The sequence below is a fragment of the Choristoneura fumiferana genome, chromosome 3, assembly GCF_025370935.1.
Source record: "Choristoneura fumiferana chromosome 3, NRCan_CFum_1, whole genome shotgun sequence".
NCBI classification, from domain to species: domain Eukaryota; kingdom Metazoa; phylum Arthropoda; class Insecta; order Lepidoptera; family Tortricidae; genus Choristoneura; species Choristoneura fumiferana.
Genome location: NC_133474.1, coordinates 10,164,234 through 10,175,261, shown reverse-complemented (window position 1 = coordinate 10,175,261; position 11,028 = coordinate 10,164,234). Strand labels below are relative to the sequence as shown.

General features: G+C 37.3%; 1 pseudogene; it reads right to left on the bottom strand.

Moving 5' to 3' along the window:
• Positions 1–1,480, bottom strand: part of LOC141445691 (uncharacterized) — a 2,529-nt pseudogene extending 1,049 nt beyond the window's left edge.
• Between the last annotated feature and the right edge of the window lie 9,548 nt (positions 1,481–11,028).

Sequence of the window (11,028 nt, the reverse complement as noted above, 5' to 3'; positions counted from 1 at the left end):
TAATAGACCTCTCGTGCGTAATTCTTAATTTACCGCCCTAAAGATACAATATACTATTTTGTGCGTTACGTTTACATACCTGTTAAGGTTGTGGGGATATTTGTATTACAGCGTCCCGTTTTTAGAAGTGTCTTTAAAAGCTGATATGTTGTGAAAAACAATCGCAACCGCAGCTCCATCGGCTAGCTGAGAAGAATCACAACACGATAACAGGAACGACCATCTATCTGTATCCCAGTGCTCTCCAGAGAATACTGCTAACTGTAACGTCGATGCGCCTGAAATAAAAAAAGAAAACCCCTATATAGGTAGGTACTGTTGCGCACTAAAGATTCTGTTTTATTGTAGAAAATTTTAGAGCAATACTTATTTTTTAAAATCGTTTTTTAGGGTTCCGGAGCCAAAATGGCAAAAACGGAACCCTTATAGTTTCGCCATGTCTGTCTAACTGTCTCTGTCTGTCCGTCCGTCCGCGGCTTTGCTCAGGGACTATCAATGCTAAAAAGCTGTAATTTTGCACGGATATATATGAAAACTATGCCGACAAAATGGTACAATAAAAAAAAAAAAAAATGTTTTTAGGGTTCCTCCCTTAGACGTAGTGTGGTGTTTTTTTTTTCTCATCCAACCCTATAATCTGTGGTATCGTTGGATAGGTCTTTTAAAACCATTACGGGTACGGGTACGGGTTACGGGCTAAGACGATTTTTTCGATTTATTGATTTTTTGCGAAATATTCAACTTTAAAGTGTAAATTTTCATTAAAATCGAGCCCCCCCCCCCCCCTCCGCTCTATAATCTAAACCGGTGGGTGGAAAATTTGAAAAAATTCAGGATGGTAGTAAGTATATCAAACTTTTAAAGAAAACTATAACGGCTAAGTTTGCTTGAAAATTATTAGTAAGTACCTAAGTAGTTTTACTCTTAAATAGCAGCCTAAGGTATAAAACATACCTAAACATTGAAGATTCCGTATAAAATACGAAATCCTTAGAAAAATATTACTTAATTTTTTCGTAATGGCTACGGAACCTATTTAGGGCGTGTATTGCACATTGAGTTTCCTTGTCAATATAATAATATTACAATTTGACGAGGGCACAAACGAGGGGTAATTTTCGCATTTATAATATTAGTGGGATTTATTTAGTACTCAAGTGAAAAACTCACCCGAATCCCCTAGTAAATGAGGATTAGCTCTATGTTGCAATAGCGTTTTAACTATAGAGTAGGATCCATAACGAGCTGCTAGCCGAATCGGCCACCCTCCTTCATAATTTGGATCTAAACCAGCACTTAATAACTCACTTATTTTCTGGTGATCATCGGTGTATATGGAATTTTTGATAATGCTACTGTTGATTTCCATTTTACTCCGACGCGTACCAAGATTGCAATGAACGATGTACTTTTTCGAAATTTACCCTCGTTTTGAAATTTAAAATACATTGTCAACCTTATTTTACGCAACCTACGTGAATGCTAATAAATATAAACAACTGTTTCTTGATTGATTGATAAAAAAATACCCAGGTTGAAACTGCCGCCCGGGCCCCCCCCCCCTTCCTTAGATCCGGGGCTGGCAGGTACTGTATATTTACCCTCGTAAGTATAAGAAAAAGGTTAATATAATATATCTATAATACCGAACAAAAAATTCTTGTAGAATTTTCGTATGTAGGGGTTTTCGGGGATGAAAAATCGTTTAGCTTGGTCTGATCTCTGTTAAAACGCTTGATACTCACTTGATGCTTCAAAATATTTTATTTTAGGGGAGAGTCGGGTAGCCCCGGTCATAAAGTACTCTGTGCAGGCAACTGAAGTCAGATATGCCTGCAGGCATATTCGAAGTGGCTCCGCGTCGCTGCCGTAAACTGCCAATCTAGTGACATATAACATCATTTCCCCGGTCACTGTCGATTCTAGGCAATCGCGCACACACAGTTAAATAGTGCACACCTTAAAATGTTGAGCAGTGGCGCTGCGAAGTTGATACTTAGATATTATTTAAATTTTCCAAAAATTAAATTATACTCAGGACTCTTTAAGCTGCATCAAAATTCATGTAGTAATAGTAAGTAATGTGAGTTGATGATGCACTTTAGGAGTCCCTTGGTAAATTTTATGACCTTTGTCAGTGCCTAAGTCGTACAGTCCAGACGCATCTTTGAGTATTTATTTTTGGACCATTTTGACCAGATTGATATTGAATATATCTTCTTAAATTTTAATTCTAACATCTATAATATAAAAGTGAACCGTCAGAACCGGAAAAAAACCAGACAGAGCAGGATGGCGCTCTACAACACCATTTTGACACGTTTCTCCCAAACAACGCATTATTTTTCTGGAATTTTAAAGCAATTCGATTCCCTTGGGAATCGCGAAAAACTTTAGAAAATATGATATTGGGTGTGTACATTTTGTATATTAAGCAAATAAAATCACAAGTTCGAATTTCGAGCCAAAAACGAGCGATGCCAGGTGCCAGTGCTGCCATTTATTCAGGGAAAAATAAATCTATTCATTATTCTGAATTGCAGTCTGTAAAGCTCTTTAACCCTTTCATTACCGCGCGCCAGCAGGGCTACTACGAAACTCAAAGTTCGTGTCGTGCGGTCCCTGTAACACTTTTACTATTTAATACGAGAGCGAGAAGGTCGACCCGATAGGAACTTCGAGTTTCGAGTTACGTAGTAGCCGTGCAGTGCCCTTTGTGTAAGTTTTCGGTTACAAAATACGTCTTGATCGCGTTCGCGTTAAAATCTCAATTTGTATGCAAAACGAACAGTGCCTCTAGCGGAACGTTTGCGATGTTCGTGTTTCCATACAAATTGAGATTTTGCTGCGATGCCAACGCTTCTACAGAACAGACGCCCATCGGCGTCAGCGGCATCCAGGGAAAGCTAAATTAGACGCCCATCAGCGTTTTCGGCACTCCAGTTACAGATTTGTAGATATGCATAAGAAACAGTGTTAGTAAACCTTTTGTGATTTTTATTATCACTGTTTTTGTACAGAAGTAATGAATAACGTACAACCTATTTTCTCGGAAAAGTTCGTATTTAAAGCCTGACCAGAAATATATGACTATTCGCCATATTGCGGAATTTCATTGGAACTAATTTCTTACATTGGTAATAATTTTTTCATCACACTTGCTCGTAAACAGTGTCGTAACATGCAGGCTACCTTGGTTGCAACCCCCCCAAATAAAACCCTCGACCTTTATGTGCTTCTCATGAAACCCGTGGTCGGTAAATGAGTCATTTCCCGTACTAATTTTCTTGTCATGAAGCCCAAGGTCGGTAAATGAGTGTAATACTGCCATGGTGTGCTGCAGCGCCTGCAGGAGCACGTCGGGCGCATGGTCAGGCTCAGGCTGGGGCAGGGCGGCGCGGAGGCTGGCGCTGCCAAGAGCGTAGTCAGCGGTATCGGCAATTTTTGAAAAAATATTAGTTTTTCTTTTTTGTAAAAGAAAAACTAATATTTTGATTATATACAAATATACAATTTTACTCGCAAATGTGATGAAAAACATTGTATGTCGCACGGGCGGTACTAGAATTACGAACATCGACTCATTAAAGTCCTCAGTCTTCGACTTCGGGCTTCTAATAGACTCTCGTTCGTAATTCCTTGTTTACCGCCCTTAAGACACAATGTACTATAATGATGTCAATGTCACTGTGGCAATGTGTGTGGTTTCTTTGAACCAACTTTGAACAATAACAAAAAATGCCCAAAATGATTTGTAGCCAACAACGGATCATTGTAAATAATGTTTATAATAAACTACTGGAAAAAAAAAGCATCGGGAATGATACTATTTCGCTACAAAACCTTTTCAAATTAACATCGGAGCTAACAGGTAAATGTTGTAAACAAGTCAAGATGTCATTGTAGTCTGGTAAAAATAAGCAGTAATTATAGTTAAGTATTAATAAACTTTCTACGTGAGTATATCGGAGTCATCGATTACGCGAATTACGAAAGAAGATCGTTCCTCCCCAGGTTTTAGGTCGCCAAAGAAAAAAGAAAGCATTGTTGCGACTATACTGAACTATTGCCATATAAATAAGAACAATAGCGCTCTCTTGACATTAGTCACTATAGGCAAACCGCATAACTGCAATGAGTCCTCGCCTGCGCGGTACAGGGGCGCGGGGGTAGGACGACAAAGGGGACTGAAGGAGGTGTGCGGGCGGCAGGCGCTTCTTAGCACAGCTCATTCCGCCTCAGTTACGCGGTTTGCCAATAGTCATATATTTTTTGGTTTACCTTTAGGTATCTTGTTAAATCCAGAATGTAGCGAAGGATTCTACAATAGAATCCTGAGCGTAGCGAGGGATTCTAAAGTAGAATCCTGAGCGTAATGAAGGATTCAAGTGTTAGCGCCCAAGATGAAAATAATTTTGCTCCCGAGTGGCTCATACAACTTTTCACACCGATTAAGAAACTTAAAAAAAAATATTCTACATATTATTAAAGAACAACCAGCATAGAAAATGGCGTGGCTTTACAATTATCAACTTCAAAAAATGGCATTTGCAACAAAACACTGAACAGAAAAGTTGCACTTTGCTCCCTCTCGTCAGGGAGGAAAAGTAACTTTTATGAAGGAGAGGTGTGGAAAAAAAAAACATTATTCACTATTATATTTTTCACCTATGATGAGTTCGTTCTGTGTAGAGGTGAGACGTATTTACTGGAATATGTTTTGGCTTGGACGCGTGAGTACGCGTTCCCGCCCGCGATTCTTTTAGCGTACAAGTATTTAGGAGTACGGCGGCTGACAACGTTCCGCCAACTTGAAAACAAGCTGTTATGTACACTTTTTAATTGAAAAATTTATAAAAATTGCTGACAGTCCTAAGCCTGTACGAAGTATGAAGGGAAGTTTTTAATATAAGTTAAAATTAAAAAAATATGAAGCGTGAAGACTGAACTGTGACGTGGAATTCGATTCGATTTTGTTCGATACTTAATATTCGTAATACTACTAAAACTAGTACGATGTAGGATACGGGAGCGCATTTACGGAAGTACTTGTAGATACTCGTAGACCTAGTCTTTGGATCTAGTCTTTTCGTGGACGCGTACTCGCAAGACCTCAGTCCGCGTTTTGCCTAGTACGTCTCACCTCTAGTTCTGTGACACTTAAAAATTTTCCGAATTACGCATACTATGTTCGCAAAATATATATATATATATATATATATATATATATATATATATATATATATATATATATTGAAGCAAAATAATAAAAAAAATGAAATAATGTACATTTTAAAAATGTGTAGCAATATCAGTGTCCATTAAATAGACTCCATCGAATACGATAGAAAAATATTTATTTTTTTAAATGACGCAATGTGTGAAACGGAACAGAGTAGTGACGTGACACAACATTATCGGCAATTGTCGCGGTGCATTATTCAATACCCATGGACAGTTAGATGTTTAAACAAAACTTGCAAGATTTGGTAAACGCGGCTATTTGAAAAACGGCCGCAGCCATCTTGTGCCACTTGTGGCCAGTGCTTGTCAGTATCACTGTCAGTACGAGTGCGTCGTCTGCCTTGTATACGAGTTGAGTTTCCATTGCATTTTCTTTGCATTTTATTTTGTTATTGTTCATTTCTGTTATTATTGTTGTTGACTTTTGTTGCTGATTCTCGTTAAGTTTGTTGTTATTTTTTTGGCAAAATGCCGAAACGGTCTAAAAAGACTGTTTTGAACTCCTAGAGTCGGAAGTTTGTAATTCGTTTGAGGGATTATTTTGAGCGAGAACGAGAAAACCGTGGCCCGGTGGGCGGAAAACTGGAAAAATATATATATTTGTGGCGTTATCTGGGAAAAGGTACCTTGTTGTCGGTTCTAGTTTCCGAGATAATCGCGCTTAAACTAAAATTTCGAAAAAAAACATTTTTTCTTTTTTTACCCTGTATTAATAAGCAGGGTCTAAATTTTAATTTGACAGACACAAGTTTTTAAATCGATTTTTTATGAGTTAAAACATCCCTTAAAGTTTAGTAAGAAAGGTACCTTATTGTCTGTGCCGCTCTTGAATGCTTTCTGTGCGCTCGGTATCGGTTTGGAAGACGTGTCGGACGTCGGTACTTTGTCGGCGCGTCATCATCATCATCATCCCAGCCTATACGTCCCACTGCTGGGCACAGGCCTCCTTTCAGAATGAGAGAGCTTGGGCAGTAGTTCCCACGCGGGCCCAGTGCGGTGCTTGTCGGCGCGTAAAAAACGTCAATCGGAATCATTATAAAATACGTTTAACTAGAGTAAGGTAAATCATCAATAACTGGCCACTATTAGGCGGTAGCCAGTTAGGGCCTTATCACACTTATCACACTAGCGATTTGCGGGCGAGTTGAAAGCGAGGCGAGTGCGTAACGATTTCATCGCGAGCACGCAACGATATCGCCGCGAGCGCGCAACGATGTCGCTGCGAGTTTGCTGCGTTAACGCCGAAGACGCCCTATTATTATTATACGAAAGTCTACAATATGGCGTTTTTGGCGCTAAAGCAGCGAACACGCTACGCGTTCGCAGCAGCGACATCATTGCGCGCTTGCGGCGAAATCGTCATACGCTCGCAGCGAATTCACTGCACGCTTGCCTCGCTTTCAACTCTCCCGCAAATCGCTAGTGTGATAAGGCCCTTATTGACGATTTACGTCAATTTGTCCTTTTTTTAATTCGACTGGATGGCAAACGAGCAAGTGGGTCACCTGATGGTAAGAGATTACCACCGCCCATAAACACCTGCTACACCAGGGGGATTGCAGATGCGTTGCCAACCTAGAGTCCTAAGATGGGATCCAGTGCCAGTAATTTCATCGGCTGTCTTACTCTCCACGCCGAAACACAACAATGCAAGCACTGCTATTTCACGGCAGGATTAGCGAGCAAGATGGTGGTAGCAATCCGGGCGGACCTTGCACAAGGTCCTACCACCTGCTGGTCTTTAGAGGTTGATTTATAATAATAATAATAATAATAACGATTAATAGTTACAACTACAAATCAAAAGCATTTTTTTATATCTTATTCTTAACTATGTCACATTTTACGTCCGATAATAAGGTACCTTTTCAAATACGTTAATCATTTAGTGTTTGTTGAGACAAAATTATAGGTTTTTGGCAAGAGTTTTAATACTACAGTGTTTTCTTAAATTAAGAGTATTAAAATTAATCGTATGTTATTGGTCGTTTTCAAATGATATCACTTCATATCACTAAATATTTTACCACCGACGATGAGGTACCTTTTAGAAAATATATAGTGATTGTGCCAACTTTTTACTAAACTTTACCTTGAAATTTGATACTGAAAAAAGTAGTTTTTAAGATTTTTTTGAGTTAATTTGGTCTCATTGGGCTATGTTTTAGCGTACTAAATATAAACGTTTGTTGATTTTGACTATTTAATTACATTTGTAAACCACAAAGTTATTTTTGTTAAAATATTTTTTTTTTATATAATAAACAAAGGTAAGTAATTCAAAACGGAGTAGTTCTTATTTAGTGTCCGTCCAATTACGCATAATATTTTTTATTTTGATAAAATCCAATGAAAATATACTATAAATAGAAAATTATTTAAAAAATGTATCAACCTCTTTTTTTTTACTTTATGCACTTTGGCAAGGTAAACTATAGGAAAACAGTTGTCCATTTACAAAATTGTTCTTGAAACCTGAAAGCTCGTACAATCTACTCCTCAAATAGCATGTTATCTATGTAACTTCCTGATGAGGTTTATACTTTTAAGTTATTGTGGATGGTTTGTAACCTTGGTTACATTGTTTGTTGATTGTCTTGAGTTGTCAGATTTGTGTTTGTTAAAAATATAATATGTGTTGTGTGAACAAGAAATATTGGTTTTAATATGAACATTTAGGAATATGGAGACTTCCACTAGTTAATAGTTTAAATAGATTTCAACAGGTTATGGGCCGCCCTATATTCCTCATTTTTCAGTGATAAAATACCAAATTTACGATCTTTATTTTTTTTTGACAATTTCATAAATCATGTAAAATTTTATTGAAGCACTATAAATAAAGTTTGCTACTGGAAAAAAAGGCATACAAGAACAAAATATGGCTCAATCGAAAATACAAACCGTGGTTTGTCGTTTAGAAGATGGACACAATTTTCACAATTGGAAGTTTAGAGTGGAGTTGTTAATGGAAGAGAAAGGTCTTGGTGATATAGTGGCCTGTGCTGATGTAAAGAAGGAAGATAAAATGAAGGATGCAGAAGCGAGATCGCTAATAGTACAATGCATAGGAGATAATTTTTTGGAAATTGTGAAAGGATGCAAGTGCAAAAGATATGATGAATTCTTTAGAAAATATTTTTACACGAAGAAGTATTATGAATAAATATAATTTGAAAAAGAGATTAATCGAGTTGAAATGTGAAAACAATGAAAAATTGCAAGATTTCTTTTTGAAGTTTGACAAGTTGGTAAGTGACATTGAAGTTATGTCAAAAATGGATGAATCTGATAAAGTTATACATTTACTACTCGCCTTACCCGGTAAATACAATAATGTTACAACAGCTTTAGAAGCAATGAATGAAGAACTGACCTTGGAAAAGACAAAAAGGACACTACTTGATGCAGAAATTAGACTGGATGACATGATTGCACCAAGCCAGGATAGTGCATTTAATATAGAGTGTTGGAACTGCAATGAAAAAGGACACACTGCAAGATATTGTCACAAAAATGTACAAAATAGACAATATTATACTTCTCATCGGGGAGCTTCTGCCCGAGGTGGTGAACTATACAGACGGGGTCGTGGCAGAGGACAAGGACGCATTCGGGGTGCGAATAGAGCATGTACATCGAGGGATGATGCAATAATACTCCATGAAGAAACCACAGAGGAAGTGGGCTGTATGACTGATGGAGAGTTTAATTTAACTTGTAAGGCATCTTTTGATCAATCAATTTCTTTTGTAGTAGATTCAGGTGCCTCACAAAATTTTATATCTGATACTTATACACGTCGTATGATTAATATTAAAAATTTAGAACATCCCATAAAAATTAACACGGCTAATGGTGAAAAATTATTTGCATATCAAAGCGGCAATTTACAAATAAAATGTGGTAACGTTAAGTTTACAGTCGAGGGACTTATAGTGGCGAATTTAGCCTACAATCTTCTATCTGTACGAAAATTACTGGAAAAACCAAACGAAATCGTATTTGTAAATGAATATGCAAAAATTACCTTTTATAATGGATCTAATATATGGGCATACAATAATGGCAAACTTTATATTTTACAGGGTGAAATTGTAACAGAGGATGGAGTCGCGGCTATGTATTCGGCAGACGGCATGTTATGGCATAGACGTTTAGGACATACCAGCTCTAAAACTTTACAAAGGCTACAGCTACCTCTTAACGACAATGTATGTAATGCCTGCATGAAAGGTAAGGCAACACGGTTACCGTTCAAACCGCTAGAGAGACCTAGGTCACGTCAGGTCTTAGAACTGTTACATAGTGATATAGCGGGTCCATCCAGCATTCCGACTATACAGGGTGAAATCTATTTTCAAACAATTATAGATGATTTTTCCCATTTTTGTGTAGTTTTTTTTGTTAAAAAGAAAATCTGAAGCCGTCGAGAATATTATTAACTATATCCGTCGATACGAAAACGAACTTGAGAAAACGGTTAAAAGGATCAGATGCGATAATGGAGGTGAATACACCTGCAATAATCTACGTCAATTTTGTAACCTGAAAGGTATAGCTTTAGAATATAGTTTACCATATTCACCAGCTAGTAATGGAGTTGCCGAACGAATGAATAGAAGTTTATATAACAAAGCAAGGACTATGCTCGTTGAAACTAAGCTACCGAAAAATTTGTGGGGTGAAGCTATAAAATGTGCAGCTTATCAGTTAAACCGTTGTACCTCTATGGCTATAGACTACAAAACTCCTTGTGAAGTTTTATATGGGACAAGAGACTTAAAAAAACTACGTGCATTTGGTGCAAAAGCGTGGGCTTACATTTTACCTAAACCTGATAAACTTTCAGAAAGATCATGTGAATGTAGAATGGTTGGATATAGTAGGACAGGCTATAATTTATGGGATCCTAAAAACAACAAAATAATTGTGTCACGAGATGTGAGATTCGATGAAGACAATATTATATAGGTACAACGAAACTAATCAAACTGATAACGAACAAGAGTGGCAAAGAGTAAGTATGTCAGAAATGAATTCAGAAAATAATAATCGGGTTACTGAATCTGAACAAGATAATGAAAGAGTTACTGAACCTGAACAAGATATTGAAGATGGAGAAGAGGTTATCATTGATAGTACGAATGTTGATGAAGGAAATACGGAATCAGAAGAAATATTTGAAGATTGTACTGGAGAAACTTTAAATGAGAGAAACGATGTTACCAATGATCATGTGGTAAAAACAAGAAGTGGCAGAATTGTCAAGCCTCCGCAAAGATTAGAAGATTTTGAAACACATGTGGCCTACTGTTTGTGTACGGGTGATCCAAGTTCTTACAAAGAAGCTATTGAAACAGGTCAAGAGTGGCAAAATGCCATAGACAAAGAATTAGACTCACTTAAATGTTTGGGAACCTGGGAAGAATCGAAATTGCCTAAAGATAAAAAGGCTATAGATACCAAATGGGTATTCACTACTAAAAATGATGGCACAAAAAAGGCCAGGTTAGTGGCAAAAGGTTTTCAAGAAGAAACATTATTTAATGTATATTCACCAGTAGCTCGTATGCCTACAATTCGTATGATGCTGAGCCAAGCATTACAAAATGATATGTATATGAAACAGTTAGATGTTCCAACGGCTTTTTTAAATGGTTTTTTAAAGGAAGATGTCTATATAAAACCGCCTTTAGGAGTAAAAGTGGAAAAGGGTGTTGTTTTTAAACTAAAAAGATCGCTCTATGGGTTAAAACAAGCACCTAAATGCTGGAACGAAAG